At 39.1% G+C, this 7,296-nt stretch overlaps 1 pseudogene across 1 annotated transcript; it reads right to left on the reverse strand.

Annotated features, from left to right (window-relative positions):
• Nucleotides 1-3,665: 3,665 nt before the first annotated feature.
• On the reverse strand, nucleotides 3,666-4,046 carry LOC307057798 (cytochrome b5-like; annotated as a pseudogene). Its single transcript has one exon. The product of its transcript is annotated as a cytochrome b5-like (transcript).
• Nucleotides 4,047-7,296: the final 3,250 nt, after the last annotated feature.

A 7,296-nucleotide genomic window follows, 5' to 3' on the forward strand; every position in this document is an offset into this window, starting at 1 on the left:
CTCTTTATGACTCAGTTTCTTCAACCAAAAATATTGACTTAAATTTGGTACCTACCTCACAGAGCAACTGAGATGATGAATCAATGTGATTAGCTATTGCTAATAATATAAGTATTAATTAAAAATAATAACAGAAACTATTTTGAGCACCTGCTACATGCAGACCAAGGTACTAGGGCCTAAAGACAAATGGTAGATGGAATATATTGAATCCATGTGATTCAAATATGCTTCAAGCTAAGTCTGAGAAACAAGAAATAATGACATACAGAATGCTGATATAAATCAAAGCAAATCTCAATGGAATTTCTAGGAGAACTGGGGACAATAGGATTAAAGTAGTAATAGAATTGTCATTGGAATGTGTCTACTTAACGTCTTCAACATACTAATGAAAATAGCTCTTTTTTTTTTTTTTTTTTTTGGCAAATCTTCACTGTACTTGTACTTTCTTCAATACCCTGAAGAAGTTCTATTAGTATTGATTGGTCTTTGAGTTCAATAATAGATTACCTTCATTTTTTACAATTTAAGGTTTTTTAAAAATTATATTTATAAATGTTTGTAAAGTAAATTATGTTTTAAATGGTTCTGAATGAGTTTCATGCTTTCTAGTCACCACATTTTGTTCATTTCACTCCTTACTTAAAATATATTCCCATCTCTTGTCTGTCAACTCAAATCCTATCCAGTCTTTCAGAATCATCACCAATACCACTTCTTCTCTGAACCTTTTTGACAAATCTGGGTTTTCATCTGGAGCATAGAGTTCAGCAAGGCTTTTAATTTTTTTTTCAGAGATGGAAAAGTGGCCATTTAAAAGTAGTTTTTGGTTTTCTTCACTTTTATAGGAAAACTTTTTATTTTGAGAAAGAATTCTAACATGCATTTTGATTATGCAAAAGTAAAGCCAAAACGCTACTCTGGAATGGGGACACTAGGGGCCATAAGTAGCCAAACTACTTTGCACAAAGATGTCAATATTTGACTTTACCATGGAAAGACTTACATCTTGTATAAATTAGCTTTTGCCACAATAATGGTGCATAACAAACAACCTCAAAACACAGTGACTGAAACAAAAGCTTTTTATTTTCACAGATCTGTGAGTCACCTGGGTTGGTTTTGCTTCACATTGCAGATCTGCAAATTTGGGTCTTTCCCTCATGTCTTTCATCCTCCTTGGTCCCATTGGGCTCTTCAGGACACATTCTTCTCATGGTGATGGCAAAGGCACAAGGGCGAAGCCCAACATAAATACTTTTTAAGCTAATTTTTGCATTGCAGCTGCTAACATCCTACAGCCCAAAGCAAAACACATGTCCGAGTCAAAGTCAAGAGGCAGGGACTTTAGTAGGAGAGAATATAAAGCTATAAGGCAGAGGGTGTAGATACAAGAAGTGGTGAAGAATTGGGTCCAATAATTCAATCTATCAGATATCTCCATAAAGATAGCAGTTGAAACTGAGTGAGGGATTTGGGATTTGGAGTTCCACTTGCTGGACCAGGGAAAGGAGAGCAAAAGATAAACAATCTTCACAATGCAGGAACAGGTGGGAATTAATGAGAGAGTTGACTGTGACCATTTTGTGATACCCAAGTTCCTTGGTAGAGTCCCTTAAATGTTACTGCTTGATAGTAGCTGGGTTGGGGAAATTAAGACAGGCCCATGAGCAAAGCAGAGTCAGGAATGTTGGATAGACAATCTAGTTTTGGAATGATTGTAGAATTCGTCTACAATAAGATGTCTGGCCATGAAGACAAGCAACAATGAGAGAGAATTGTGGGAAATAAGAGTTTTCCTCCAGGGTTTTTAGAAATATTCAATGTGGGCAACCCAGCGAACACTAAACTTTCTGCTAATATGGGCATATAGAGTCTGCTGTTTGAGATATCACAGTGGTATAATAACTGTGAAGCAAGACATGCCTAATTCAAGCAGCTTTACAAGTGATATTATTAATTATAACTTGTCTATTTTAGATTAGACTAAGTTTTAGTCACTTACTGAAACTCTTAGCCCAAACTCATTTATTTGGATACAAAAGTAACATATCCCTGTAGGCTTAAGTCATACGTCTCATGATCACTTATATATCTCATCATTTACACAGTCCATATGTATGAAACCCAAGCTATACACAAGATAAACAGCTATGTAAAACAAAGTTTCTAATTTCAAATTATCAGTCCAAATAAAGTGATAACACTATAAGACAGAAGATACAAAGTCTATAAATATTTTGAAGAGACAGGCACTATTCAGTGAGAATCTTGACCTATAAAAGTTTAAAACAAAGCTGATCATAGTAACAAATCCCTTAATGTTTTAATTTTTTCATTAAAAAAAATTTTTTTTTTGTTCCAGGCTTATGTTTATTAAAATCTAAACAAAGGATTCCTCTGCAAGGTACTTTCCCATGTGATAAGAGTCAGCTGCCCCACTGCCCTCCTACATTCACTCTAACTTCCAGTGACAAAAAAGGCAGAGGGTGATACATGTCATTGATTATAAAAATCTATGCTCTGTAATTTAAACAAATTCCTTTCCAATGTGTTTAGTTATTTCTGAAGAACTCCATGGCTCATCAGTCGGCTAGCAGGCCAATGGACAATCATCGCTAACTACAAAGTACTTCAAGTCTATAAATTCATCTCTCAAGTTTTGACATTTAAAGAAAAAAGCACTGGACAGAGAATAATAAACAAATATGGGATGACTGAACCAGTCCACTGAATCAGTCCACACCAGAGTTCTTCATGGCCCAACACCAGAGCTAAATTTCTTCAAAAATCAGATTCCAAATGTCCCACAATCTCTTTCAAATATGTGTTTTTACAAATTAGGGAATCAACATTTCTTTATAGGAGCATGTAAACAGTTTTCAGCTCTGAAGGAGGAGTTTGTAAAACCTGAGAAACTGTATAACTGAGAATCTCTTCAGAATGACATGTTTAAGCTGAGAGAAGGGACAGTGATAATGTTCTCTCATGGTTCACAGGCTTTTGTTGATGTTGCTGGTGTTTTTAATCAAAGAAAAGATGGAGTATCTTTTCTAGGTCTTGCAGGCCACTTTCTCTTTTTATCATCTATATGATTGTTCAAGTAGAACAATTACTAGAAATCTTTAAGCTATTATTTCTGGGCCTTCCTTAATTTCCTTGGAAAAAAAAAAAACTACACCGGAAACATGCAATACCTGATTATTCAATTAGATGAAGCAGCACAAGAAGAGATCCAAGAATGTCCCTGCTCACATCAGACAGACAACTTGGATCTGAAAGATTAGCACATTAAATGACCGCCAAATAATCAGATTCCAAACATTAAAGACAATAACATATCAAATAGACAGCCAAACATGGTGGTATGTTTTAAAAGATTGTGCCCACAATAAGCAAATGACATAGTGGTGGAACATCAAAACAAAGCTGATAAATAAAAAGGCACACTCTGAAAGTTCAGGAGTAGAAAGAATAGTTCTTTTTGGTTTGTTTTGTGTCTAATGTAGGAGGAAAGGAAGACAGGTGTATTCAAATCATTTTCAGGTGAAGCGTTCTGTCCGTTGAAGCAGTTAACGGTGGCTTCTTTCTCCCCGGACCAAAGCAGTCTTTTCTTCCACTGGCTTCTGAGAACGTGTTTAGTGTTCCGATGTGTAGAAGTGCTACATCAGGGCTACAACCCGTGTTGAGATAGCTGGGAACACCCAATTGGTCCACCAGCTGGAATTAGAATCCATAGTAGTAATAAGAGTTTCTGAAGGCCTGGTTATCTTTGACCTGTCATCCAGATGCAGCTCCCCAGTGATAAACGTTTTGGACAATTCTCAAGCATCCACAGAATGTCCGACATCCTCAAAGTTTTCAGTAGCATCACCTCCAGCTTGTTCCCTTAAGACTTCTTCCCCAGCAGGGCGCTCCTCCAAAAATTTGCTCAAATCGTACACCTTGTAATGCAGGATCAGCCAGGTGCTCTTGCTGTGGTTCTGCTTCTGGATCTCTTCCACGGTTTAGTACTTCACGGCTTTGTCAGACTCCTCGGCCATTTCGGAGCGCAGCGAGCCTCGGACCCTAAAGGGAGCAGCGGAGCCGAGCCGGGCGGAGTACAGCCAGCGTCTCCGCGAACTTGTCCCCGGACATTCCCTGCGGCCCGGCTCCGCACCTGGGCCCCCTTACTGTTTTTTTTTTTTTTTTTTTGCAGTACACGGGCCTCTCACTGCCGTGGCCTCTCCCTTGGTGGAGCACAGTCTCCGGACGCGCAGGCTCACGGGCCCAGCCGCTCCGCGGCATGTGGGATCTTCCCAGACCGGGGCACGAGCCCGCGTCCCCTGCATCAGCAGGCGGACTCTCAACCACTGCGCCACCAGGGAAGCCCCCCTTACTGTTTTTAAATGAACAATGACAATCAGTAAGTAGCTGGCTCAGCATTCAAAATGCTAAGTACATAAGCCAAGCATACATCATCTAAATGTTAGAATCCATCTTGAGACTCCCAATGAAGAATATACCACAGAAATGCAAAGCAATTAAATATGCCCATTCACTTATATATTTGTTCAAAAACTAATCACAGAGCTCTTATTATGTGCCAGACAAGCACGAAGGAAGTAGCAATGAACAAAGTAGACAAGGGCTCTGCCTTCTTTCCAGTTAGTTGAGAGAAAAGACACAAAAATCAGCCAGCAAACAAATAAAATGAACAAATCCATTCTGGAAAAACCTAATTGCTACAAATAAATTAAAGAAGGGTGCTATGATGGAGCATGAAGCTACTTTCTAGCAGGTTGTCAGGGAAGGCCTCTCTGAAAAGTACCCTTTGAACTGCGACCTAAATGGAGCTAATTGTGCAAAGATGATCTGGGGCAAAAGTACTACAGGCAGAGGGAATAGCAACTGCAAAGGGTCTTAACTGGGTGTGATGTTGGCAATAGGAAATATTAGCTCTTAACATTTCTTTCCTTTTCTTTCTTAGTTTAATAAAATCAGTTTTTAATCACTCATAATACTGGAGAAAGTCAATGACTCTATTAGCCCAAGACTCATTATATTCATTAGTATTTTTAGATTTGTAGTAGATTTTGTAAACACTAGAAAAAGACGATGTTTGACATTTTGTAAATTTAATGTATATATTTAAAAGTCCAAAATATATGAAGAATTCATACAACTCAATAGCAAGAAAACAATCAGATTGAAAAATGGGCAAAAGATCTGAATAGACATTTTTCCAAAGACATACAGCTGGCCATGAAAAGATCTACATCACTACTCATCAGGGAAATGCAAATCAAAACCACAATGAGATATCACCTAATGCCTGTTAGAACAGCTGTTATCAAAAAGGCAAGAAATAACATGTGCTGTCAAGGATGTGGAGAAAAGGGAACCCTTGTGCACTGTTGGGGAGGGTGTAAATTAGTGCAGTCACTATGGAAAACAGTATGGCGATACCTCACAAAATTAAAAATAGAACTACCATATGATCCAGCAATCCTCCTACTTCTGGGTATTTATCCAAAGAAAAGAGAAACACTAATTCAAAAAGATATATGTGCCCTCATGTTCATTGCAGAATTATTTACAATAGCTAAGGTACGGAAACAACCTAAGCGTTCACTGACAAATTCAATGGTTAAAGAAAAAAATATGTATCTATACACACACTATATATACACACATATACACAATGGAATGTTATTCAGCCATAAAAAAGAATGAAATCTTTCCATTTGTGCCAACATGGGTGGACCTTGAGGGCATTATGCTAAGTGAAATAAGTCAGAGAAAGACAAATACCATATGGTCTCACTTATATGTGGAATCTAAAAAAAAACTAAAAAACTGAACTCATAGACACAGAAAACAGATCGGTGGTTGCCGGAGGCCGGCGGTGGTAGTGGACTTGGGGGTGGGGGAGTAAAATGGGTGGAAGGGGTCAAAAGCTACAAACTTCCAGTTATAAAATAAATAAGTCATGGCGATGTAACATACAGCATGGTGACTGTAGTTAATAATACTCTATTGCATATTTGAAAGTTGTCAAGAGTGTAAATCTTAAAAGTTCTCATCACAAGAAATTTTTTTTAACTATGTAAGGTAACTGATGCTAACTGGACTTACTGTGGTGATCATTTTGTAGTCTATGCAAGTATCGAATCATAACATTGTATACCTGAAATGAATACAATGTCATATGTCAATTATTGTACCTCAATTAAATTTTTTTAAATAGAATAAAACTGTAGCATGAAATGTTGCCTCTGAAAAACTAGGGAAGCTGTCTCACTATTCCATCTTGTTTACTCTTGCCTTTCATAATTGTTCACTTCACACTCGGGCTAGCCAACATCACCTCTTCACCCAGGAAAAACAGCCCCAGCGGAACCTTCCCTCCTTCACTTTATTTCCCTAAACTTGCTATTCAGAGCACCTTCTTGAAGACTCCCTGGTGCTGGGAAGAAGAGGATAGCAGGATGGTAAAGAAATTCTTTGGAAATGCGAACTTACCCCACTGGTGAGGTTGACGTCAAGTCTCCTTCTTGTCCAGCTCCGATAGGACCACAGGCCACTAGAAGAGCTTCATTCAGGAGGTGTTCATCTTCCTTACAAAGTGGAAAATGGGCTACAGCTCAGTTGTTTTTACCCTGTTTGTGAGAGCTGAAAGATCTGCTCTGGAAAGCCGCAAAGTAGACACTATATTTCTAGTGTGAAAGGATTTCAATCTAAAATGGAACCAGAGGATATAAAAAGAAGAATCTCGGGCTTCCCTGGTGGCGCAGTGGTTGAGAGTCTGCCTGCCAATGCAGGGGACACGGGTTCGTGCCCCGGTCCGGGAAGATCCCACATGCCGCAGAGTGGCTAGGCCCGTGAGCCATGGCCACTGATGAGCCTGCGCGTCCGGAACATGTGCTCTGCAACGGGAGAGGCCACAACAGTGAGAGGCCCGCGTACTGCAAAAAAAAAAAAAAAAAAGAAGAAGAATCTCACGCATGTGCCCTCAGGAAAATGAAACTTAGGAATTGAGAGACTAATTTCTTGTGAATGCCTGACTGACAGGAAACCAGAACTTCTCTTCTAACCAAGGAAGATCCGCCAATCATCTCTCCCCATGCTCAAGCGAATGAACTTACCACTTGGTCTCTGTCTGGATGCACCCTCTTTGCACTCCTCACTCACAGATAGAGGCCACCCCAACCCGTCCACAGACTCACCTGCAGCTTGTTGTAGTTGGCATTTCCTGAATTGCAATTCCTCTGCTATTGCCAAATAAATTTGATTTCTGGTTATTCGAGCTTG

The sequence above is a fragment of the Hyperoodon ampullatus genome (assembly GCF_949752795.1).
Source record: "Hyperoodon ampullatus genome assembly, chromosome: 9".
Lineage (NCBI taxonomy): Eukaryota > Metazoa > Chordata > Mammalia > Artiodactyla > Ziphiidae > Hyperoodon > Hyperoodon ampullatus.